Source organism: Phacochoerus africanus, chromosome 1 (assembly GCF_016906955.1).
Source record: "Phacochoerus africanus isolate WHEZ1 chromosome 1, ROS_Pafr_v1, whole genome shotgun sequence".
NCBI classification, from domain to species: Eukaryota; Metazoa; Chordata; class Mammalia; order Artiodactyla; family Suidae; genus Phacochoerus; species Phacochoerus africanus.
In genome coordinates, this window is record NC_062544.1 from 104,679,484 (window position 1) to 104,707,230 (window position 27,747).

A 27,747-nucleotide genomic window follows, 5' to 3' on the forward strand; every position below is an offset into this window, starting at 1 on the left:
CTTCTCAGGAAGTTCAATGTTATAGGAGAAGATCCTGGCAAACTTCACTAATAAACTCTTAAATTTTGTTTGTTTGTTTATTTTTCTTTTTAGGGTTGTACCCGTGGCATATGGAGTTCCCCAGGCTAGGGGTCCAATTAGAGCTGTAGCCGCCAGGCTACACCACAGCCACAGCAATGCAGGATCTGAGCTATGTCTGTGACCTACACTATAGCTCATGGTAACACTGGATCCCCAACCCACTGGTGAGGCTAGGGATCGAACCCATGTACTCATGGATGCTAGTCGGGTTTGTTAACTGCTGAGCCACAGTGGGAACTCCTAAACACTTAAATTTTAAAGTTAAAGCCTGAAAACATGGATGAACTGTTGGAAAGTCAGCAAAATCTTTGCCTGCCTCTAATCAATCCTAAAGGGCTCAGAAGGAAAAGGATGTGGTCGGGGTATTTTTCTGACTTGGTTTCCAAACCAGAGCTTGATCAAGCTTCAGCATGAGAGAAAGTCTCCTACCCTGGGGTGAAACAGTCTGCAGAAAGAAGCTTTTGTCAACAACCTATCAGGAACCATTTGCATATGAGTAGAAAAAACAAAAAAGTGATGGAAAATGTAAAACTGTATTCTGCCTCATCAAATAGTCTACAAGGCTTTTTGAATTTCTCTCATTCATCTTTTCTCCCATAAGACCCGTTCACCCAAAAGTAGAGCATCTATTGTCAGTCCTAAATCACACCTCCCTGTTGGTGTATTTGTATACGTATCTCACTAACATATACTAAGTGTTCACTGAATTTTAGTTGAATAAGTGAATGAGGCTAAATGCACAGCACATGGAACAAATGCATGTACCCAATGGTGGCATTTTAAATATTTAACAATACACATGGCTCAGGCACAAACCATGCAGAAAGAACACTCCCCATAAATAACCAGTACAGCTATACCAGAGAATTCGCCTTGAAAATCAGCCATATATTTACCATCTCTCTCCCCAGCTCCCAAATTAGATTTAAACATCACTGTATGAGACACTCTACTTAACAATATCTTTGACCCTTTGGTCTTCAGCCTTCTTATTTCCTAATGCATTCATCTAAGTAGAGAAGGTAAATTGAGTCACCCATAAAGTCCTACTCATAAAGTCCTAAAATGTAGGCTTCTTAATGTTTTGCTGACTTCAGAGTAAAAATTTTTCATCACTAGTTATTGATTGTTTGGGTTCAGGACAAATATATCCAGGTTCTAGGCCAATAAACCAATGGCGATTTGCATGCCTACCCACTCTGATCTTTTTATTGTCTTAGCAAAATTAATTTCTCATAAAAGTAATTTATTAATAATTTCTGCTTTTATTATTCAAAGAGCTCTTATAAGTACAAGTGTTTCCTCAAGGATATAAAACTTCCTTTTCTTCAAGACTAAATATAAAACTTTAATTAAATTCTCAAGGCAATAAAGTCAAATTCTAATCCCTTTATGTAGTCAATAAAATGGAATTGAAGGAGAGAGGAATGGTGGATTTTTTTTTTAATGATCCATTCAATCTTTTAAAATTTTCCATTATCTTCCAAAAAATAAGTTATCTGAGAGATTAAGTTTCTTCTTTATAGGAGACAGAATTACCAGTGAAATTATTATTATTCACTCAATCCAATATTAGAATAATCAGCTATGGGGAATGTTGTCTCTATAAAATAAATGCCTGCTATTGGACACATATCATTTTTTTGTAGATTGTTTCTGTGCAATTTTATTTTATGTGTGTTTATCTCATCTCAGCATCCATTATGGAAACAGAGACAGTTTTCTAATTTTATTTACTGCAAATATGCCAATAAATATCAAGCAACCATGCAACTTTCAACATTGGTTCTACAATATTTTAACACATACCTATCCCTACTTCCAAATTCCTCCCCTATGTCCATAAAAAGTTGTTTGACCCAGATATCACGAAAAGAGAAATTACATATATATGCACAATGGTAGGTTTCTCTCCATCACCACAATTGTGCTATTACATATCTTGCGCACTGTGAATAATAAATCAAACTATTCTAAGTGTCTCTTCTTGTATAAAGTTGTCAACTCTCCCTCTTTTAATATGAGTAACATTTTAAAATTAATACGTGGCTATTAAAAATTATAGCTATTAAGTTCCCGCCATGGCACAGCGGAAATGAATCTGACTAGGAACCATGAGGTTTCAGGTTCGATTCCCTGGCCTTGCTCAGTGGGTTAAGGATCCAGCATTGCTGTGAGCTGTGGTGTAGGTCATGGCTTGGATCTGTCATTGCTGTGGCTGTGATGTAGGCTACAGCTCCAATTAGACCCCTAGCCTGGGAACCTCCATATGCCGCGGATGTGGCCCTAAAAAGACCAATAAATAAATAAATAAATAAATAAAAGTTTGGAGTTCCCGTCATGGCTCAGTGGTTAACGAATCCGACTAGGAACCATGAGGTTGTGGGTTCAGTCCCTGGCCTTGCTCAGTGGGTTAAGGATCCGGCATTGCCATGAGCTGTGGCGTAGGTCGCAGACGTGGCTTGGATCCCATGTTGCTGTGGCTCTGGTGTAGGCTGGTGGCTACATCTCTGACTGGACCCCTAGCTGCCACAGGAGCAGCCCTAGAAAAAGGCAAAAAGACAAAAAAAAAATTATAGCTAATAAGAGAACCATATTCTTGAAAATTAGAAAAAAAGTCTTTGAAAAAAAAAAAGATTTGCTATAGTATAGACAAAAAAACAAAACTTAAAAAACTGTCATGCTTTATGGAACCAAAGGAGAAAACTAGTATCATGAAATTGGAAGTGACTTTAGCTTATTCATGAACACACACTGAAGTATTCACCACTAAATAATGTTTGTCAACTTAATAGCTGAAGATAAATTTTCTGAAATTTAAAATAAGACTGAGATACGCATATCAACATAACACATCCCAAACAAAAAAATTTTTTTGGTACTTAGAAAATGAAAAGTAGGTAGATAATGGACAGGTCGATGAGAGAGGGAGGAAGGGAAAGATGTCTCCAAGCATTTGTAAGGGAGAAAGATTAGGAATGGAAATCAGATTGGGCTTAAGATTTCTTTGGAAATACTAAATACCAAAGGACAATGAAGAAATCTCTAAAGAATTTAAGAAAAAGTTGTAGCCTCCCCCAAATTTATATCCTGGAAAAATTTTACCTCTAAAATAAACAGAAAAATATTTTAAGCATTGTATTCTTCTAAAAAAATATTTTTCATTATAGTTGATTTATAATGTTAAGCATTCTATTCTTTCTTAAAATCATCTTGAAGTATTATTGCATTAATGTTTTATACCAGGCAGTCTTCAGGAGTATAAAAAAATTTCTCAAGGCGCTAAATGGGCACAGATGGTTTTAGGTGAATCAATTCCTAGATCCCCAACATATTTATTATTTTTCAAAAATTGTCCACTTGGTTGTCCTTTCTAAACTCCCAGTTAATAATCACTCCTTTCTCATTTGACAAAAGAAAGGCCCACCTCTTATCTAACCAGAAAATTACTATTGTACATAACTGTCTTCTATATAAATATCTCTGGAACAACTCAGAACAGTAGTATCAGGACTGAGAAAGTGAATGACTCTGAAGACCTAGTAAAAAACACTTTTGCAGATCAGGGAGGTATCATCCATTGTCTTTAATAAATTGAATGTTAAGCTGATGGATAATTTAAAAAATTATCCCATACTAGTGAATGTGATTATTGGCTTCTAACACAGGAGTCTGAGTCATTTTGCTATAGAAAATACTTTCTATTCCTATATTTTAATATCAGCTTACAATTCCTCAGGTTTAATATAAATGTATTCTTTTTAGTCCAACTTCTCTCACTCAATATAGTACTTTTGAAATTCATCTATGTTGTCGCTTATATCAACAGTCATTCCTTTTTGTTAATGAATGGTCTTCAATTATATGGATATAGAATAGTTTACTTATCTACTCAGCCATCAATGTACATTTAGGTTGTTTTGGGCTATTACAAACAAAGCTGCTGTGCACATTTGTGTACAAGTCTTTGTATGATCACATGTACTAGTAAGTATGTAATATGTAATAATAATTAATTTTCTTTCTTTTTGCATGAAAATCTAGGAATGGAAGGAGTAGATCATATGGTAGGTGTAGGTTTAATGTTTTAAGAAACTGACAAACTGTTTCCCAAAATTGCTGTGCCATTTTATACCACCACTATCATTCTATGGGAGTTTCAATTCTGCCACATTTTCACCAATACATTGTAAGTGGAAGCTAAAGGAGTGCTTAGAGAAAATTTTACAACTTAAATGCTTATATTAGAAAAAGAAAGTTCTAAAATCAATAACCTACTCTTCCAATGTAAGAAACTAGAAAACAAAGAGCAAATTTTATCCAAAGCAAGCAGAAAGGAGTTAACAAAGAGCAGAAATCAGTGAAATTAAAAATAGAAATACAGTAGGAAAAAAATCAATAAAACCAAAGTCTGGTACTAGAAAAGCATTAATAAAATTGGTAAGTCAGATGTACTAAGAAAGAAAAAAAGGGAAGATACAAATTATCAATAGAAGGGAAAAAAGAGAGGCCATCAATACATATCTGACACACACTAAATTCACCCAAGATAAATAGATAATAAGAGAACTAAAAATATAATAAGCACTATTACAAAAAAGGACTATGTTCAAAAGCTTGAAAACTTAAATAAAAGACATAAACTATCAAAATTCACTCAAGAAGAAGTGTAGATCACTTGAGTATTACTGTATCAATTAAATTTAATTCATAGTTTTTGTTGTTGTTTTAAAGCAATAAAGAAAACTCCAGGCTGACATTTCACTAGCAAATTCTATCAAATATTTAAGGAATAAATAATACTAATTCTACACAATCACTTTAAGAAAATATAAGAAAAGAAAACACTTATCAAAGACATAAAAAAGAAAACTATAGACCAATAGCACTCCCCCAAATTAGCAAATCAGCTACATATAAATAGCTAATTTATAAATATTAGCTAATATAAATAGCTGAATTATCCATATACAAAAATTTCACAATCAACTGAAATTTATAATGGGAATGCAAGGTTGGTTCAACATTCTAAGAAGAATCAGTATAATTTACCATATCAACAGACTAAAGAGAAAAGTAATATGATCATCTCAACAGATGCAGAAAAAGAATTTGATGCTTCCATCTCAATGATACCTAGCAGTGGCCTCAGGTCAATGCACTTCCTAACGCAAAAAGACCCAGTCATCATTGTACAATTACAAATGTAATAAATTCATTGAATAATTAAAAAAAAAAAGACCCAGTCATCTGGTTGATACTCAACATGGCCAGAAATGAGCTGTGCTTGCATATGTGCCCTAAGGAATAAGGACTGCATAGGTATAAGGACATCACCTAGATAATTTTTCCAAATCAAGTTCCTTGAGCCCACTGTTATGGATGGAGGAAAAGAGAAGGGGAGGTGGGAAGGAAAACGCCAATTTCAACAAAGCATATCTGACTTTATCATCAACATTTTACAAAGATTTGAGTCTTAGAAGAAATAAATAAGAGTTCCCATTGTGGTTCAATGGTAATGAACCCGACTAGTATCCATGAGAATGAGGGATTGATCCCTGGCTTCACTCTCTGGGTTAAGAATCAGGCACTGCTGTGAGCTGTGGTGTAGGTCACGGATGTGGCTGGGATCCCACATTGCTGTTGCTGTGGTGTAGGCCAGCAGCTGTAGCTCTGACTCCAACCCTAGCCTGGGAACTTCCATATACTGCAGGTATGAACCTAAAAAAAAAAGGAAGGAAAGAAGGAAGGGAAGGAGGGGGGAGGAAGGAAGGAAGGAAGTAGGAAGGAAGGAAAGAGAGAGGGAGGAAGGGAGGGAGAGAGAAAGAAAGAAGAGGAAATTGGAACACCTCAGGTGCCTTCAAACTTATTCTGATAATGTTTTAATGAGATATTTGAATCTCATTTTGAGACAAATAAAAATCTTTCTGCTGAGAAGTTGAACAAAGCTTTTTTAGATTTCCTCTTCTGTTACGAGACTTAGGAGAGGGCATTGATGAGTTCCAAATATTTTCCTTAGTGGAATTCCTTCTCTTATCTTTGTGATGTTTTCCCCTCTAGACTCAGGACCATATGCTCTTACTCTGGCCTTTGAGACAACAGCAACAGAGTGTCTTCTAGTAATACCTGGAACAGGGCTCACAGTGTATTCATTCTAATAATAAAGGCTTGGAACTAACTGTAGTCCCCTTTCTGCTCCTTTGCCCATTGCTTCCAATGAAATCCAAAGTTGTCATGGCCCACAGGCTATAAAACTCTGACTCCTCCTGTGACTCTGCCTTCTTGCTCTCTAAGCTCCAGCCATAATTTCAGTTTCTTAAATTCTTTGTAAAACTTATGCCTTCAGACATGTACTTCCCTCTATTTGAATGCTTTTCCTATCACTCTCCACCTGGTTAACCTCTAATCATACTTCACGTTAGCTTGAATGTCTTTCTTAGAGAGACTTGTCTTGAATCCATTCAACCCTACCTAAGAATTGTTCTCCACTAAACTTTCTCTTGTGGTTTGTTGTTTTATATCCATTTATGTTCTTTTCCTTGCATCCTTCCATGCAGGTGGGAGCAAATGTTCACTTTATATAACACTGTGTCTCCAGTGTAGAAATAATTCCTACCACATAGTAAGTTGCTCAGTAAATCTATACTGAATAAATGTTGAATAAGTCATCAGTATCCTTCTGGACTCTAATACTTTTTTTTGGACTTTAATACTTGATCCAAGTAAATACCTCAGTTTTTTAAGCTCCCTCAAAATATGGTAATATAATTAATTTTTAACAGCATAGCATACTATTAAAATTACATGTACTTCTAGACTGCTAATAAAAATAATGCAGTTTTGAATGTGAAGATAGATTAGGGCATTAAAGACTCAAGCAGCTTTACCACCTGTTTCATCAGCATTATCACCATGTGCTGCAACCATATGTGATCAGATAGCTAAAAATAAAAACAGTTTTGCAACCATTTCCAGTAAATTCCTTTACTTTTCTGTACTTTCCCTAACCATTTCTTCCTAAATCCTCATGAAATGGAAAACAGTTAATAACTTGATTTTTTTTTAGTAGACTCCTAATGTGTGCTTGACTCAGTGACAATGATCAACAAAGAGAATCCAAGGAGCGTGTAATAGGTATTGTCTCCTCAGCTACTAATTGTAGGCTCACATGTTCATGTTCATTTGTTATCGCATTGTCTGCTATTTGAAAGAGCATCCCAAAGGTTGGGTTACAAGGTTGAAACAACCAGTGCACTGGCAACCCAGTCACACATCTCTACTTTCCATTTTTTAGTTGCTAGACAACTATTATATCTAGATACAGTGTGACAATGATAAGGAAATTAATAATGCTGACCATTTTGCTCCTAGTCTAATGCTTTGTTTAATTAATTGGTTGCCAGGCACAGCAAATATTATTTCGAAGTCCTAAGACACCCACAATGGAACAGTAATCTCTAACAGACTCAGAAGCCATGAGCCAAATGGGACTTTATTTGAGATCAGCCCAAACTATAATGACAGAATCATAATTTCAGTATCAACACATATAGCTTGATAAATAATTTGGGGGACACTGGATTATAACTCTAAGTTAGAATGGTTCCAGAAACTCTGAAAATCAAATTATCCAAGCTAAAGTGTATAGAAGAGTCTTTTTCTCTTCTTTTAAGAAACCAGTGGCATAAAGAGCATTTCCAGCATCCAAGGAATCTTCTTGACCAATAAAAAGCAAAGGGGTAGGAAAATGGATTAAGTTTCTCTCCAGCCTCATTGAAAAGTCACGAAGGGACTGTTGGCACAGGACTATAAGTAGAAGAAAAACCATAAAAAGCTTGCATGATGCCATCACCCACAGAACTGAAAAAAATTAGCAACTCTGGCTAGAAGTGAGATAGACATAGAGTGAAAAGAGAGTGACAAAAGGCATCTGGTCACAGGGAGGATCCAACTTAGTAATATGGTAGAATCCTGCCCACAGGAGAGCATCTGAACGGGGCTGCACATGTGTGAGGCGAGTGTGTTTTGCAAGCTTTCACCCAGAAATTCCAGTGGCTATATACATATATCCATAAAATATACTTTCACATATTAAGATATGAGGAAGTCCTACTGGCTTATACATGAATTAACTTGAATTTTATGCTAACCAAAACAGCCTGTTTGGGACCTATCAAAAATACACTGCACATCTGCTTTAATTATTAAGAGAAGGACACACTGACCTGAAGTAAAGAATGCCCATGTTAAAAATGAAGATTAAATGCCTCCTTTTCTAGACACAATGCTGGTACTCCTTCAATGATTAAGACGCCTTTCCCAGGTGCCAAGGCCATATTGATTCACAGTGTAAATTCTGCTTTCTGGGCTATAGTCCCAGTTTGGCTTAAATAAAACTCTTTTCTATTCCTATTATAGATTATTATTACTTTATCAATGATATATATGTGTGTGTATATATCATATGTGTATATATATGTCATATACACATATGGAGAGAGAGAGAAAGAAGTATTATTTGTATTTAAATACTGCTTGCCCAATTTTCAAATAATCTTCGAAGTGTTGGGAAAGTGGGTTGTGGCACCTGGCAATAGTCTATGAAAATCTTACATTGTTTTTTCTTTCATTCTTTCCTTTTTGGGATAACATCAACTTTATTCATTTATTAATATAGCACAATTCTGTCCACATTCCTAGTCCCCGAGCCTCCCTTCTTTTCAGATCCAGTTCCCTAAGTGGAGTCCTAGAAATAACTATAGATATAATTGTTGTATATTATACAGTTGAGTTATATCACCTCCCACAAGTGACATTTAAGAATATTCAGAATTCGTTACGCTCATTCATAGGGGAAAGAAAGCCATGCATTAGGATAGGATAGTCAATTTGCAGGTTGGCTGCCTCAGATCCCCTTTATGGAGCTAAGTGGACCCACCTCCCAGTTGCTGTGAATGTTGGCTGCTTATGGCTCTTAGCTGTGCCTGTCTCTGGAGAACTGCTTTTGGCCAAAGGGACCTTGCTCTGGAAATGTCTGTAAGGTTGTGTCCTCTCTCCAGGGATATGCTCCCCCTCCCTCATGACTGATGGATGTATGGTTAAACCACCAAATTGTTGAAACTAGAGGAGAAAATTGAGGAGGAGGATATAGGAACTATCAAAAAGACATTGTTTCTTTCCCAGAGGCCATCCTTCACAGCTTAAAGGAATAACCTAGACATCATTCTTCTGCCCAAAGAAGTGTAATATTTACACCACCCTTACCTGCATGATGGGGAGAGGACATGCAACTGGCTGAGCAAGAGGCACAGAATCTAATAGCCCCAAATCCCTAAAAATGGCAAGAAAAGCCATATCTAGAGCAAATCAACAGTCAGTAGCAAAAACTTTGGAGAAAACACTGAAGGATACAATCTTCCTTAGGAAGAGCAAGAATGGTGATTCAATGTTTAAAAATGCATTTGGAACAATTGATGCAGAACTAAAATTAGCTGCCCTTGGTAATAAGAACCCTCACATAAAAATAACACTAATAAAAAGTAACAATAGCTATTGTTGATTGAGCACCTGCCAAGAGTGGGGCTCCTTGCCAGGTTCTTTACATTTATTCATCATAATCCCTGCAACAAATCTGTAAAGCTGGAATAAGGCCAACACCCATTTCTGTGCAATGCTTTGTTGCCTCTTATTTGGTTATGAATTCACAGTAGGAAGAGTAGTGTGGAACCCGCAGAAAAAGAGAAATGGAACCCACAGTGTAATAGCAAAGAACAAACCTGACTGCATATTGGATCTGTTCCTTTACTTTAACCTTTGTATTCTATTGCTTATTCTACAAGTTAAGAATGTTGCTCATAGCCTGAAATATACAGGGTAGCCCATTCTCAAAGCTCTGACCTTTAAAAATGTAACACTTTCTCATCCACATAGAGAGAAAAAGTTGCAGAACAAGGAGTTGCTATTATGGCTCAGCAGGTCTGACTAGTATCTATGAGGATGTGGATTCCATTCCTGGCCTTGCTCAGGATGTGTTGCGATGTACTGTGGTTTAGGTTAAGGGTTCCACACTGCTGTGGCTATGGTATAGGCTGGCAGTTGCAACTCCAGTTTTAGCCCTAGCCTGGGAACTTCCATATGCTGCAGGCACAGCTCTTAAAGAAACAAACAAACAAAAAACAAAAACAAAAACAAAAAAAAAGTTGGACAGAGAATAACACTTGTCTGATTGGAGGTTTATAGGAATATTGTGACATCTGCAAGAACAAAGGATTCCAGCACAAGAAGTTTTGCAGCAACCAACCACACCCCCTCCCCTTTTAGTATAAAAGAAGTCTAACTTCTAACTTGGAGAATATGGTTCCTTGAGACACTAGCCCACCATCTTCTAAGTCTGCTGACTTTCTGAATAAAGTTGCTATTCCTTGCCCCAACAACTTGTCTGTCAATTTATTGGCCAGCAGTAGGAACATGGGCTCTGTAATAATACTATCATTTTTTTTCTCCTTAGCACACAGCATAGTGCCTGGTATATAATAGTAACTCAGTAAAGATTTGTGGAATGAAGGAAGGATGGGAATTTATATAAGCAATAGAATACAAATCTAATAATGGTTAACTTTGGAGGGGATGGGAGCTGCATTTTCCTTTGTGTTTCCCCAAGATTAATGTATTATATTCATGCTTTTGTAAACTGGAAAATTATGAGCACATATAAATCAATATTTAAATATTTCAAAAATTGGGATCAATTTAATTATTAAGTGAAGAGGTTTTTGTTTTGTTTTGTTTTCTGTATACAGAAAACCTTATTTAGATTTCCCATAGATTGCTTTAGACTATAATTTATTGATACACATAAATCCAAGCTTGCATAAATGTCTTTTAGAAATCCATTTTTAGCACCAAGTACAACATCTTCAGAATGCCATTGTGAAGTGGCTCTGAATCCTAAATAGAGAGAAGGCTCTGGAGCTTCCACCGCTGGAGAAGGAAGCCACTGTTTAGGATGCCTCTTCTGTTCTCTGAAAAGGGAACTTCTACTTTCTATGGCCAGGCAGTTATCTTTTTTTTTCTTTTTTATTTTTTCTAAGGATGGCAAAATTGTTTATTAGTTTCAGATTCTAAAAATATCATGGCTGTTTAACATCACCTGAGCTCTTCATTTAGCTACTTGACAGAAATCAATCATCAGGTTTAGTCTTAAATCCTCAGGCCAAAAAATGGCAACACATGAATTTCTATAAGTAAAAACACACAAGTCCATTCTTGGTGAACTTCTATTTTTTGATTATTATTTATTTATTTATTTTTTATTACTCAAATGAATTTATCACATCTGTAGTTGTATAAGGATCATAACAATCTGATTTCACAGGATTTCCAACCCACAGCCCAAGCACATTGCCCCACCCCCCAAACTGTCTCCTCAGGAGACCATAAGTTTTTCAATGTCTGTGAGTCAGCATCTGTTCTGCAAAGAAGTTCAGTCTGTCCTTTTTTCAGATTCCACATGACAGTGAAAGCATTTGATGTTGGTGTCTCATTGTCTGAATGACTTCACTTAGCATATAGTTTCTAGGTCCATCCATGTTGCAAAAAATGCCAGTATTTCGTTCCTTTTAATGGCTGAGTAACATTCCACTGAGTATATGTACCACATCTTCTGGATCCACTCCTCTGTCGATGGACATTTAGGTTGTTTCCATGTCTTGGCTATTGTAAATAGTGCTGCAATGAACATTGGAGAACATGTGTTTTTGTGAGTCATGGTTTTCTCTGGGTAGATGCCCTGGAGTGGGATTGCTGGATCAAATGGGAGTTCTATTTTTAGTTTTCTGAGGAATCTCCATACTGCTTTCCACAGTGGTTGTACCAATTTACAATCCCACCAACAGTGAACTAGTGTTCTTTTTTCTCCACACCCTCTCCAGCACTTGTTGTTTGTAGACTTTTGGATGATGGCCATTCTGGCTGGTGTAAGGTGGTACCTCAGAGTGGTTCTGATTTGCATCTCTCTAATAATGAGTGATGTTGAACATCTTTTCATGTGTTTCTTGGCCATCTGTATGTCTTCTTTGGAGAATTGTCTGTTTAGATCTTCTGCCCATTTCTTGATAGGGTTGTTTGTTTTTTTGGCATGGAGCTGCAGAAGGTGTTTATAAATTTTGGAGATTAGTCCCTTGTCAGTCGATTCATATGCAAAGATTTTCTCCCATTCTGTGGGTTGTGTTTTGGTTTTGTTTAGGGTTTCCTTTGCTGTGCAGAAACTTTGAAGTTTGATTAGGTCCCATTTGTTTATTTTTGTTTTTACTGTCATTATTATAAGAGGTGGATCTGAAAAGATGTTGCTATTGTTTATGTCAGAGAGTGTTTGGCCTATGTTTTCCTCTAAGAGTTTTATCGTATCTGGTCTTATATCAAGGTCCTTAACCCATTTTGAGTTTCTTTTTGTGTATGGTGTTAGGGAGTGTTCTAATTTCATTCTTTTCCATGTGGCTGTCCAGTTTTCCCAGCACCACTTATTGAACAAGCTGTCCTTTCTCCAATGTATAGTCTTGCTTCCTTTGTCATAGATGAGTTGGCTGTAGGTGCATGGGTTTAATTCTGGGATTTCTATCCTGTTCCTCTGATCTGTATTTCTGTCTTTGTGCCACTACCATGCGGTTTTGGTGATTGTTGCTTTGTAGTATAGTCTGAAGTCCGGGAGCCTGATTCCTCCAGCTCCATTTTTCTTTTTCAGGATGTCTTTGGCTATCCTGGGTCTTTTGTGCCTCCAAACAAACTTTAAAATATTTTGTTCAGGTTCTGTGAAAAATGTCCTTGGTAATTTGATAGGGATTGCATTGAATCTGTAGATCGCTTTAGGTAGTAGAGTCATTTTGATAATATTAACTCTTCCAATCCACGAGCTTGGTATATCTTTCCATCTCTTTGTGTCCTCTTTGATTTCTTTCATTTCTTTCTAGTTTTCAGAGTGCAGGTCTTTTGTCTCTTTAGGTAGGTTTACTCGTAGGTATTTGATTCTTTTGGATGAGATGGTAAATGGGATTGTTTCCCTAATTTCCTTTTCTGCTCTTTCATTGTTAGTATATAGAAATGCCGTCGATTTCTGTGTATTGATTTTGTATCCTGCGACTTTGCCAAATTCGTGGATGAGCTCTAACAGTTTTCTGGTAGAGTCTTTAGGATTCTCTAGGTATAGTGTCATGTCATCTATAGGGACATGACAAATAGGGGTAGTTTTACTTCTTCCTTTCCAGTTTGGATTCCTTCTATTTCTTTTACTTCTCTGATTGCTGTGGCTAGGACTTCCAAAACTATGTTGAAGAGTAGTGGCGAGAGCAGACATCTTTGTCTTGTTCCTGATCTCAGCGGGAATTTGTTCAGCTTTTCACCATTGAGAATGATGTTTGCTGTGGGTTTGTCATATATGGCCTTTATCATGTTGACATAGGTTCCCGTTATGCCCACTTTCTGAAGGCTTTTTATCAGAAATGGGTGTTGGATTTTTGTCAAAGGCTTTTTCCGCGTCTATTGAGAGGATCATATGGTTTTTCTTCTTCAGTTTGTTAATGTGGTGTATCACACTGATGGATTTGCAGGTATTGAAGAACCCTTGCATCCCTGGGACAAATCCCACTTGATCATGTTATACAATCCTTTTAATGTATTGTTGGATGCGGTTTGCTAGTATTTTGTTGAGAATTTTTGCATCGATGTTCATCAGTGAAATTGGCCTGTAGTTTTCTTTTTTTGTCGTATCTTTGTCTGGTTTTGGTATCAGGGTGATGGTGGCCTCATAGAAGGATTTTGGGAGTATCCCTTCCTCTGCAGTTTTTTGAAACAGTTTCAGAAGGAGAGGTGTTAGTTCTTCTCTAAATGTTTGATAGAATTCGCCTGTGAAGCCATCTGGCCCTGGACTTTTGTTTGTTGGAAGTTCTTAAATCACAGTTTCAATTTCAGTTCTTGTGATGGGTCCATTCATCTTTTCTATTTCATCTTGATTTAGTCTTGGAAGATTGTACTTCTCTAAGAATTTGTCCATTTCTTCTGGGTTTTCTGTTTTATTGGAGTATAGTTGCATATAGTAGTCTCTTATGATCCTTTATATTTCTGTGGTGTCCGTTGTTACTTCTCCTTTTTCATTTCCAATTTTATTGATTTGAGTCCTCTCTCTTTTTTGCTTGATAAGTCTGGCTAGGCATTTATCAACTTTGTTGATATTTTCAATGAACCAGCTTTTTGTTTCAGTGATCTTTTCTATGGTTTTCTTTGTTTCTATTTCATTGATTTCTGCTCTGATCTTTATGACTTCTTTCCTTCTACTAACTTTAGGTCTTGTCTGTTCTTCTCTCTCAAGCTGCTTTAGATGTAAAGTTAGCTTGTTTATTTGAGCTTTTTCTTGTTTCCTGAGGTGGGCTTGTATTGCTATAAACTTTCCTCTTTGAACGGCTTTTGCTGCATCCCATAGGTTTTGGAGTGTCGTATCTTTGTTGTCATTTGCTTCTAGGTATTTTTTAATTTCCTCTTTGATTTCTTCAGTGATCCATTGGTTGTTTAGTAGCATGTTGTTGAGTCTCCACGTGTTTGTGTTTTTTGCAGTTTTTTTTCTTGTTGTTGATTTCCAGTCATATAGCGTTGTGGTCGGAAAAGACACTTGATATGATTTCAATTTTCTTAAAGTTCCCAAGGTTGGATTTGTAGTTCAGGATGTGATCAATCCTAGAGAATGTTCCATGTGCACTTGAGAAGAATGTGTATTCTGTTGCTTTTGGATGAAATGTCCTATAAATATCTATGAAGTCCATCTGGTCTAATGTATCATTCGGGGCCTGTGTTTCCTTATTGATTTTCTGTCTGGTTGATCTGTCCATTGCTGTAAGTGGGGTGTTAAAGTCCCCCACTATGATTGTGTTATTGTTGACTTGTCCTTTCAAAGTTGTTAGCAGTTGCCTTATATATTGTGGTGAACCTGTGCTGGGTGCGTAGATATTTAAAATTGTTTTATCTTCTTTGTGGATTAATACTTTGATCATTATGTAATGTCCTTCTGTCCCTTAAAATATTCTTCATTTTAAAGTCTATTTTGTCTGATATGAGTATTGCTACTCCAGCTTTCTTTTGATCCCCGTTTGCATGAAATATTTTCTTCCACCCTCTCACTTTCAATTTGCATGTGTCCCTAGAAGTGAAGTGGGTCTCTTGCAGACAGCATATATATGGGTCTTGTTTTTGTATCCATTCAGCCAGTCTATGTCTTTTGGTTGGGGCGTTTAGTCCATTAACATTTAAGGTAATTATTGATATGTATGTTCTTACTGGCATTTTATTAATTACTTTGGATTTGTTTTTGCTGCTCTTTTTTCTTTCCTTCTTCTCTTGTTCTCTTCTGCCTAGAGAAGTTCCTTTAGTATTTGTTGTAAGGCTGGTTTAGTGTTGCTGAATTCTCTCAGCTTTTGCTTATCTGTGAAGGTTTTGATTTCTCCTTCAAATCTGAATGAGAGCCTTGCTGGGTAGACTAATCTTGGTTGGAGGTTTTTTTCTTTCATCACGTTAAGTATATCATGCCACTCCCTTCTGGCCTGCAGAGTTTCTGTTGAAAAATCTGCCGATAACTTCATCGGAGTTCCCTTGTATGTTATTTGTTTCTTCTCTCTAGGTGCTTTCAAGATTTTCTCTTTGTCTTTAATTTTGGTCAGTTTGATTTGTATGTGTCTCAGTGTGTTCCTCCTTGAGTTTTAGTTATATGGTACTCGTTGTGCTTCCTGGATTTGAGTGACTGATTCCTTCCCCATGTTAGGGAAGTTTTTGGCTATTATCGCTTGGAATATTTTTTCTGTCTCCTTCTCTCTCTTCTTCTTCTTCTGGCACCCCTATAATATGGACGTTGGTGCAATTAACGTTGCCCCAGAGTTCTCTGAGACTCTCTTCATTTCTTTTCAGTCTTTTTTCTCTTTTCTGTTCTGCATCCATAATTTCCACTAATCTGTCTTCCACCTCGCTTTCATTCTTCTGCCTCCTGTATTCTGCTGTTAGCTGCTCCTAGTGAATTTTTTATTTCAGTTATTGTATTTTGCATCTCTTCTTAAGTTTCATATCTTGTATCTCTTTGCTCAGTGTTTCCTGTAAGTTATCCATCTTTGCCTCCAATTTATTTCCAATGTCTTGCATCATCTTCAGCATCAACAGTCTAAAATCTTTTTCCTGGAGGCTGAGAATCTCCTCATTGCTTAGCTGGTTTTCTGGGGTTTTTCCTTTCTCCCTCATCTGAGTTATAGTTCTCTGTCTTTTCATTTTTATAGGTTTTTGGTGTGGTGACCTTTTCACAGATAATAGAGTTGTAGCCTCTCTTACTTCTGATGTCTGCCCCCCTGTGTCTGACGTCAGTATGGGGGGCTTGCTGTAGGCTTCCTGATGGGAGGGGCTGATACCTGCCCCCTGGTAGGTGGAGGCGATTCTAATCCCTCTGGTGGGTGGGACTTAGTCTCTGGATGGGATTAGAGGCAGCTCTGTGCCTGAGGGGTCTTTAGGTTGCCTGTTTACTGAGGGGGTGTGGCTGTGATCCCCCATGGGTTGTTGTTTGCCCTGGGGCTTCTCAGCAGCTGACTGATGGGTGGGGCCAGATTTTCCCAAAGTTGCCACCTCCAGACAAAGGCACTGCTACTGAATATTCCCGAGAGCTTTGCTTTCAATGTCCTTCCCCCACAACAAGGCACATTCACCCCTGTTTTCCCAGGATGTCCTCCAAGAACTGCAGTCAGGTTTGACCGAGATTCCTATGGAGACTTTGCTTTGCCCTAGGACCCAGTGCACATGAAAGTCTGTGTGTGCCTTTTAAGAATGGGGTCCCTGTTTCCCCCAGTCCCATGGAGCTCCTGCACTCAAGCCCCACTGGCCTTCAACACCAGATGCTCCGGGGCTCTTTCTCCCCCTGCCAGATCCCCACATGAGAGAGTCTGATGTGGGGCTCAGAACTCTCACTCCTATAGGTGAGTCTCTGTGAACCAGTTAGTTTCCAGTCTGTGGAGGTTCCCACCCAGGAGGTATGGGGTGTTTATATTGCTAAATCACCCCTCCTACCTCTTGATGTGGCCTCCTCTTTTTCTTCTGGAGTAGGATATCTTTTTTAAGGTTTCCGGTCCATTTGGGTGAAGAGTGCTCAGTCTTTAGTTGTGAATTTTGTTGTTTTTAGGAGAGAAGTTGAGCTCCAGTCCTTCTATTCTGCCATCTTAATCCGTTCCCTGAGCCACTCTTGCAGCTCAGTATCTTGGTGAACTTCTTGATTGTTCTTGAATAGTTTCTGATCCCCTCCTAGTCTGGTCATGGTACCAACCTCTTCAAAGGGTTGAGATCAAGTCAGTAATTTCCTCCCCAGGCTCCCCAGGATTCAGGCTCCTCCTGAATCCTGTATGATTCAGCTTGTGTCCTTTTCCAAGTTGGAATTGGATTGTTCTTTTTTGAATTTGTTCTAAACCATTCTTTAACCCTTTTTTCTAGCCCATTATCAAAGAGCTCTTTGTCTTGGAATTGAGCAACCTAAAGTCAGATGGCACATCTCCTGGGAACGTGGCACTCCTGTATTTGATGTTGTTCTCTACAGGTCCCCCGAGATCAGCACTGCAGTGTTATATGCCAGACCACTGGTTCACTACAAAGGCTACCACCCAGGAACAGCCATATGGAAGGGATGCATGAGGCAAAGCACATAGCACTTCCACACTCCTTCGGAGGATGCAAACCTCCTGCCATGGCTACAAAGACACAACTCTTTTTTTCTTTTTAAAAGAGAGTCCTAATTATGTTGTTCACATCTAAGCCCTGAGCTGAAATGTTGGGAATGGAAAAGTCTTTCCTCTACCCTTTCTAGGTTTTTTTGGCTGGTCTAAGAATTAAATTGATATGAGACAGATTAACAGGAGAAAAGCAAATTGAATTACTCATTTACAGGGGTCCTTTAGGAAGGAGACTCAAGGACAAGTTAGGTATTTGAGGTTTATAAACCATTTGGGAGGAAAAGAAGCGGGTAGGGGCTTGGACTTCAAAGGAGAGGAAGGCAATTCACATGGAAGTGGGAAAACAAATATTTGGTAAACTAATGTTTGCTATGTTATGCAAAAAGGACACAGAGAAGTCTCTGGTCTCTAAGCCATACCAAGTTGTCCTAGTCCATAGATGTCTCTTTGTAGATGTCTCTGCTGAGTGTACTTTCCAGAACCAGCCGTTCCATCTAAATTCTTTTAGGCAGTTAAGGAGGAGGAAAGACTTCCTGGGTTTTCCATTTCTTAAAAATAATCAGGAGTTCCCATCATGGTTTAGTGGTAATGAAACCGACTAGTATACATGAGGACACAGGTTCAGTCCCTGACCTTGCTCAGTGGGATAAGAATCCAGCCTTGCCATGAGCTGTGGTGTGGGTCACAGATGTGACTTGGATCCCACGTGGCTTGTGGCTATGATGGAGGCTGGCAGCTACAGCTCCAATTCAACCCCTAGCCTGGGAACCTCCATATGCCATGGGTGTGACCCTTAAAGGGCTAAATAAATAAAGGAAACATAATTAAAAAAATAATCAGCCTAAAGTAATCTGCATGCCAAAGAGACACATTTTAGGGCTATCCTACAGATGTAATAGCCAGCAATGAACAAACAGAAGCCCAGCAAATGCAATGGCAGTCAGATCCAAAAATTAGGATGCTAAGAAGTCTACTTAAAATATGTCAGGGTGTTAATGGCTCAGTTTGCTGGAATTATGCCCCAATATTTTATCATTAGGTGGGACAATAAAAATGCTCTGGAATGTCACTTCCTTTCCCCCAGTGAACCACTTGCTGACAAGGAATCCATTCCTCTGCTAGCTGACCTGGACCAAGAAACTGCCTGAACTGCACTCCCATTTTATAGATGAAGAAACTGAGGCTCAGAGAACTCAAGTAATCTGCCAAGGAACACAGCTAGTTGAAAGCAAATCTGAAACACAGGAATAGATTTCCTGACTGTCTCATATTGCTGTGGTGCCCACTGCAGAGGAGAGTTTGTCCTGGCTCTTCTGGACACTTCACAGCCAGGAAGTCACCACACAATCCCCTCTCATCCAGGACTCCTTTATCCGCACCATCACCACCTACTTCCTGGGAGAATTCAGCATCTGTCCCATCTCACCTTTGTAGCCCCTTTCCATCCTCTGCTGACATTTCTCTTGCCTTCACCCGATAGGAGGTGGAGGTTCTTCTTCCCCAGGGTCTCTGTTCCACAAGCTCTGAGCACAGACCCAGCCCTGTGAATCCCACTTTTCTCTCACCCCTCTCCACAAGTAGCCCCTTTGTTGATGCTGCCCCTTGGAGGATGGATGCTTTTTTTCAGCCATAGTTTAATGAAGGTCAGACTAGGTTCTGCCCACGCAAACTAGGTCAGGAGCTCAGAAACAAAGCAACTACTTAAACTTGACTCTTGCCCTGTTCTCAGCTCAGCCTTTTTGATAAAGACAGCATTTTGTATTTTTTGCCCCATTTGTAGTTGTGTGGTCCTGTCCCCTTCCCCCATTCACGAGATCTTGCCTCTAGACTCTGCCAGATTCCCTGATTCCTTGAGTTATGGGGCCCTTCTTTGCTGTGCCCCCTGAAGCAGCGTCCTTGCCTCTTAACTCCGCCCTGCTAGGTGCCGATTACTTGTTAGGATAAACCACACTATCCATATCTGCTACCTACAAAAATGTCAATTTCATTTTGTTTAACTTAATATAAAAAAATCCCACATGACCACCAAGACACCAGATGTTGCTGAATTATTAACTGAGTTAAATCTGGAAGCAAGGTTATCTTCCTGCTGTGGTACTTCGATTTTTGGAGGGCCTGAATGATTTTTGGAGGGCCTGACGTTTCTAGTCACAGACATGTTGCATCCTCATATATCCTCATGTGACTGTGTGTGTATAAACACATGTATCTTGATACTTATTTATGTTTTTTTCACTGACTACCCTTTAACATGGGAGCATATTTGTTTAAAGTTGAAAATGAAGCTAAGACCCTGGGTCCTGCACTCTTGGCAGACACGGAGGGCTCCCGTTCACAGCTGCGCCCTTGGGTGGGTGGAGTCTAGCAGGGACCAATCTTCTGAGGTCCTGAAGTAGATAGGGCAATGTCACTCCTCCATAGGCTTGGTTCCCTGCCAAGGGAGCAGCTACGCTCCAGAACAGAGGAACCAGCACATCTGTCTGCTTCAGAGGAAGTTTTGGCTCAGCCACTGAAGAAGGTCTCAAAGTGAGGCTGGAGCAGTCTGCAATTAGACGTTCTCATTTGCATTTTTCTTACTAACAGCTATTTAGAGAAGAGCTTTAGATATGCTGATGATTCTGAGAGCTGGGTTCTGCTGCTATCCAAAGACCTGCAGGCAGAAGGGATTTCAGCTGTGCTATCACTTAAACACTTAAGGGAAAAGACTTAAAAAGCAGCCATTCCATCTAACTGTGTTACTGATAACGTATCTGTTCTTAGTGTTTCCTACAGCAGACACTGGATTCCTCCGCATGTTATCTGAGTAATCTTAGACAAAGTATTCAATTTTCTAAATTTCAGTTTCCTTATCTGTAAAAATGGGATAATAACGTGTTTCTTATAGGAGTATTGTGACGACTACCTGAAATTATGTTTACTTTCCAGTAGGACAAGTAGAGAGCAAACAATGATTTTACTAGTAAGTGGTTAATTATCGATGTGATGCTGATGAAAACGCAATATGCAAGGTACCACGAGAGTGACTAACAGGGATCTGGGTTGGTCAGGGGCACCAGGGGAGGCTTTACATCTTAGGAAGAATAACGACATTTTTATATCTGGGAAGGAAAAGACAAAGTAAGCATCTTGAGATTATTGCAAAAGTTTAGATCTGGAAGGCATGGCTTTGGGTAAAGAAAGAGGATAAGACACAGTGGCTATCAATAGAGGCTTTCTTATTGTCTTAGTGTTGATCAATGTGCTTGATGAAGCAAAATAAAGGAACTAAATAAATCAGAAGTAGGCTTTTACTTTTGGTGCAGAGTTCTCAACAACGGCACTATCGACATTTGCAGGGGATACTTCTTTGTTGTGGGGGCCTGTCCTGGGTATTGTAGGATGTTTAGAAGCATCCCTGACATCTACTCACCCCCTAGTCATGACATCCCCAGATGTTTCCAGATGTTGCCAAATGTCCCCTGCAAAATCACACCTTTTTGAGAATCCCTGTTTTAGTGAATTTATCTCAGAATCACCTATCATTTAGAGTAGATAAATTAGTAATGAATAGTCTCTCATCTTTGAGGCCAGGGGAAAATACACTAAAACAAAACCAAAGTCAACCTGAGCCTCAGTCAAAATCTGGGTAGGTCCTCTGGGAGGATGAATTGTGCCTGACTGTGCTGTTCTGTGTCAACATCATAAGCTGGAACTAGGTTGCCTGGAAGCCCCACCCCTGAGTGGCTCCTTCTAGGGAGGCAGAAGTAAAGCACCAGCTACCACACTCAGGACTTTGGGGTCTGATACAGTGATGGACAATTGCACCGTTGACTCCAGCATATCTTCCTTCTCCTCCTTCACTCCTTGCCCAGTTCCTCCCAACAGGTGGTCCTGCTGACCACCAACAGCCCTAGCTCCTCACCAGAAATGTGACTGAGGAAGTGCAGAGGTGGTAGCCTCACCAGGACAATAGCTTTCTCTCTGTGACAGTTCTGCCTGGGTGTAATTGGCTTCTCAGAGTTCCCTGCAAGCTCTGAATTGTCCATCTGACCAGTGCTTTGGCAGGTCAAGTTAGGATTTCTTCTCTAACCTCATGATTCCTCTTCCAGAACTTCACTTCCCCATCTCCTCCCGCAATTGTGGAACTAACATCCAATTGCTATAATAAACCTTATTCCATAACATAGTTGTTGAGCGATTAAACTTTGATAACATCTCTCCATTCAGCCTTCCTCAGAACTGGAATTTCAGAAGCCACTGCTCTCTAAGCCATTGTCAGTCACATTCACCCCCACTGAGGAAGCTTAGGACATGAATCATCACCCAGGGCGGAGGCAGAGAGAAGCAGGACAAGCAGTCAACTTCCTTCCTAATTCAATGGGTCCTAATAAATTTATCTCTACTCTGCCTGTTCCAAGAGCTCAATTTGTTTTGTCTGCACTGGAAGACTGCAGATTAGAAGAAAATTAACTCTTTGTAGGTTGAAAGAATAAGGCTTTCCTATGAGCAGCCCCAGGTTTAGGATTTGAGCTGGGGCAATAAGTTCAGGAGAGCAGCCTCCACATCCTGATTGAAAGTGGGGACCATGCTGCAACCTTGGGCTTCCCTAGGTCTTGGTTCAGGTTCCCTGGAAGCAGACCCAGAGACAGTGATGTGAGGCAAGCTGTTCACTGAAGAGATGTTGCCAGGAGACACTGAGGGAGGTATGGGGAAATAAGGCAGGGCAGGCAGCTAGTAAAGGGTGTGTTACCCAGCTAGTGACCTCAAAGGTAACTGGAGCTCAATACTACTGGGGAGCTCTGGAGATCAGTGCAGAATGCACTGAGTTATCCCACCTGGGATGGATTACTCTTAGGAATTCTTTACATGTACTTGACCTTCTCTGCACACAGGCAGAAGACCCCAGCTTCCAGAGATGCAGATGCTGGTAGCTGGACACCGCCGGCTTGCACTAAAATAGTGAGGCCCAAGGGAATATTCAAAGAGGCACTGACAGCATCTGTTACTCTCTGCAACACCAGATTTTGTGCATAAGACTCAATACTCAGACCAGATCTTAGAAAACCAGACTCTTAGAAAAACTGAGCAGCAAAAAATAAAAAATGGTGTGTCCTGAATCTTGCCCCTAGTTTCAGGTAGAGGTTGATAATACTGTCTTTGAGTTTTCAGTCCTGCAAACTGCAATCTTCCCTACTCCTATTCCACTGGTTATTTTTGAACAATGTGGAGCATATTAGATTTATTTGCTCAGCTTATTTATTTCCTCTCCTTCCTGTCTTTACCTCATCTTCAGACTTGATGGTCTGTTTCTGCTTCTGTTGGTTCCATTGAATGAAAGAGAGGAAAAAAGCTCTGAGGTTGCTACTGGAAACTTCATAAGGTGAAATTTGATTGTCAGTACCCTTTGGGTGTGGATTTTAGCTGCTTAGGAAGACTGATCCCACACCCTTCTGAGCTACAGGAGGATTTGCCTCCACCTGCATCACACATTTAAGGGAATACCATAGAGAAATGGCCCCCTAACTCCCTTCTCCATACTGTAAGCTGGCTATTCAATAGAAAGGACAAAGAGATTACTGGAATATTATTGCACATTCCTCTTTTCTAGGAAGTAACTTTTACCTTTGAGGGTCTTTCATGCTAAAGGGATGAGATAGGCCAGGCAGGGCTCTGGGGAGCTGATAGTTGACTCTGGCATCCAAGGACTTTCTAAGGTGGAGACTTCAATGGAGGAGGGCCAAGGGTCTTGGAGGCCCATTACCCTGGGCCACATAGGAACTCTAGAGCATAGTGATGTATAAATGGATCCAAGGGAAGGATCAAACTAAGAATGAAACATCCCTGTGACTGGAGTGTCACTTGTCATGGAATTCAAAGGAGAATGAGAGAGGTATGGGAGGGGGAAAAAAGAGAAGGAAAAGAGGGAGAAAAAAAGACTGGAGAGATGGACAATAGTGTTTCCTGCTGCCCAGCCTATGAAATTGTGTCATCTTAATTTTGAGATGACATTCCTTAAGTTCAGGGAAGTTAAGAAGCTTTTCTAAGGTGGCTTAGCTATTCTGGGGCAAAATTCAGATTCTAACCTGGACTTACTCCCAAACCAGTATCAGCTCCACTTTGCAACCCAACACAAGCATTACACTGGGCCAGCAGCTGAATGGGGTGCAGCTCTAGCAGAGACAAGGAGAACCCAATAAATGCAGCTACCCAAGTGTCACTCGTGACCTACTCATCATATTATTGACAATAATTGAGTAATAAATAACATTTGAGAAATTACTGTATTCTATAATAATGTGCATGCCACTTAATCTTCAGAACAACACTGATAGCACATTAAGAATTACTTGGGGAGTTTTAAATGTATGACCTCCTGGTGGCACCACCTTAACTTATATTTGACTTGCTTGGAGTTGGAACAGAGCATTCGTATATTTTAAAAAGTCACCAGATGCTGGTAATGAACAGCCAGAGAGAAGAATCATTGCTTGGAGCAGTGGTTCTCAGACTCTATCATGCATCAGAACACCCTAGAGGGTTGATAAAACAGGTTTTGGGGCTTTGCTCTCAGAATTTATGTTTCGTTGGATCTGAGGTAGGGACTACAATTTTATATTTCAAACAAATCTCCAAGTGACACTGCTGCTGCTGATCTGGGGACCTCCCTTTGAGAACCACTTACTTAGAGCAACTTGGAGGCTGGTGTTAGAGCAATTCACTTTACATATTAATCATCTGAGGCTGAGTGATGACCAAGCCAGAACTGGCACTCGGGTCTGTGACCCATGCCCTTAAAATCTGTGCTCTCTTTGCCTCATCTTGTACTGACTTTACTAAAAGCTTCACTGAAGAGCAGTTAGAGAGGAATCCCAGATGTGAAAAAGTCTGCCTGGTGGGCTGCATTCAGTCAGTTCCAAATTCTTGCCTGCTAGCAATGACGAAGATGTATTAGAGATTACAAAGCTAATTTAGCTTCATTAATCGAGATAACATTAATTGCTCCAGTCTTCTTAATGAAGGGCCAATAATGCATGCAAAAACGCTTCAACCAAGACAACTTCTAAGTGCCTCCTCCAGGGCCTGTGCTCAGAGACCAAACTCTTCTGGATAAATGTTCTCTCCTGAGTGGACTCAGCTCTCTGTATCGCCTGCCTAGGAAGCTGCCATGTCCCTTAGAAAGCACAACTCCTGATTCAGGTAATCCCTGGGCCAAGCCTCAGATGCCCCAGTAATGGAGGGGTTTGGCATATGTGGCTCTCAGGGGTGGTCTTCCAGGCCAATTTAAGTCCTTTGCAAATATCAGAAGTTAAAGCCAAAGGACATCATAAGCAAACTGATTAAAAATTGTTTCCTTCAACATTATTTTTTTTATTGGTATGAAGGTGAATTTCAAGACCTCAAGAATCCAAATTGATGGCACTTTTCAACTTCAATCAATTTTCACTTTAATTTCAAAGATAGACTTGGGGGTCCTCCAAGGTTCTTAGAGGAGGCCAGCCTTCCATTTATGTGTGTTTCCTCCTATGTCCCCCCTCCCTGCAAGCCTTCTCCTTAGAACAGTGGTCTTTTTATTTAGAAAAGGGGTATGGAGCCAAGATATGCCTTGATAAGCTTATTCCCTAACTCTGCTTCTTCCTTCCATTGTCTCTTTGCTCCATGATTTTTTTTTTTTTGAGAGCCATACAACAAGCTGAAAATAAACACAGGAAACAGTCTTGCATAGATTCTCTAAAAGCAGAGCCTGAGATGGATAACTGAGAGACTGTATGAAAAAAAAAATCAGGCAGAAGAGGCAAAGAAATGAGTCAAAGTGTGAGTTCAGATGGTCTTTCCTCAGCCTGATCCCATGAAGAACTCTGGAGTGTGAGTTATAGTGGGGTGTTCCTTCCTTGAAGCAAGGGGGACAGACTTCTGTACTTTGAGTCAGTCAGTGAGAGGCTGTATGCCGTTGATGGGAAGGGCATACTATTCCAGGCATTGCCAAAAGTAGCTCCCAACAGGCCCATAGCAAGTCTCAGGATGAGGATGAAGCTGCCTAACACTAACAGAAGCTGGTGACAGGTGCAACTGCCAGATAAAAGGGTCTGGGCACCAATGGCATCTATTACAGGAACCATGCAAAATCAAGGAGCCTCTTCCTCATGTGCATATGCAGCAAGTGCAACCGTGAAGAAGATGATATTTTCCTTCTGTAACCTTTCTTCAAGACTCACCAGGGCCCTTGGGTGGCTTTCTCTCTCTTTTTATCCATACCTCCGCTGTAGTCCTTAGGTATATTAACCTGTTTTATCGTAAGTATCTCTCTCCACTTTGACAGCAAGAGCTCCTGGTGAGTTGGAACACTGACTCACTCGTCCTATATCCTGGGAACTAAGGCAGCACCAGGCATGCAGGAACCCTGTGGTTTGCTAATGGCATGACCCAAAGCTTTCCTGTCCCTCCTCTTCATTAACACCTCTCAGTTCAGTTCCATCAGGGCCACTTTCAGTGAAAGGGACCACAATCAAGACCTTAAAAATGCCCGTCTTTGGAGCTTGGGAAATGTGTTAATGTAATTGCAATTGTGTGGAAATAAAGACAGATGGTCTCTATAAACACATGACAAGGCACAGAAGGTTTCTTAAACTCACTGTGGTCCAAAGAAAGACCTACTTATTGCCCCTTTAAAGCAAGAGGAACAACCCACACAGACATAAACAAGAGGGATGGGGACCATTCTACAAAGAACTAACTGGCACATTCAGAGAGCATTTTGCAGAGTGGAGGTTGTTGGAAAGAATAAAAGCAGAACAATTCAGGAATAGAAGCTTATTACACAAAGCTGGTAACCTGTAAATAGGCATTACTCTGGCATTATTACAATATGTAGAACTTGGTTTTATCAAGTATATTATAAAACGTTAAACTGAAGCTCTTTCCTTTCCACTTATAAGCATGAAAAATTATCATTGCAATACAATATTCATAAGCAAAAAATAACTTGCACAAAAGTGATGCAAATATTTCAAAAGAAGCAAAGATTGTATCACGATGGCAGACAATACATGGTCTTTGTTAAAAATCCAAAAAAATAATAAAATCAGCTTCTCGATTTTGAGCAAGAAAAGCTCCACCTAGACAGTGTTTCTAAAATGACTATGTGAATGCTGGCAGGGTTTCTCGTACTACCCAGCCACTTAGCCATTGTGATGTTCCCTCCTAAGACACGTGAATGGTGGAAGCTGACCTAGAACTATTTTCACAGTCTAGTAGGTCTTCATCCAAAGATGGTTTCTCTGGACCAAAGGCAGACCCTCTTGTGTTGCCCTGGCCAGGTATAATGTCATTTTCAACAACCAGAGCATCATACCAGAAGGAAAACTCTCCCTAGCACTCGTGGATATCAGGGCACTTTCAGTTGGTCTCCACTCCCACCCACGCTTTTTAAAAAAAATTTTATAGTGATTTTTACTTTTTTCCATTATAGCTGGTTTACAGTGTTCTGTCAATTTTCTACTGTACAGCAAGGTGACCCAGTCACACATACATGTATAAATTCTTTTTTCTCACATTATCATCATGCTCCATCATAAGTGAGTAAATACAGTTCCCAGTGCTATACAGCAGGATCTCATCACTTATCCATTCCAAAGGCAAGAGTTTACATCGATTAACCCCAAATTCCCAATCCATCCCACTCCTTCTCCCTCCTTCTTGGCAACCACAAGTCTGTTCTCCATGTCCATGATTTTCTTTTCTGTGGAAAGGTTCATTTGTACTGTATATTAGCTTCCAATTATAAGTAATATTATATGGTATTTGTCTTTCTCTTTCTGACTTACTTCACTCAGTATGAGAGTCTCTAGTTCCATCCATGTTGCTGCAAATGGCATTATTTTGTTCTTTTTTATGGTTGAGTAGTATTCCATTGTGTATATGTACCACATCTTAATCCATTTATCTGTTGATGAACATT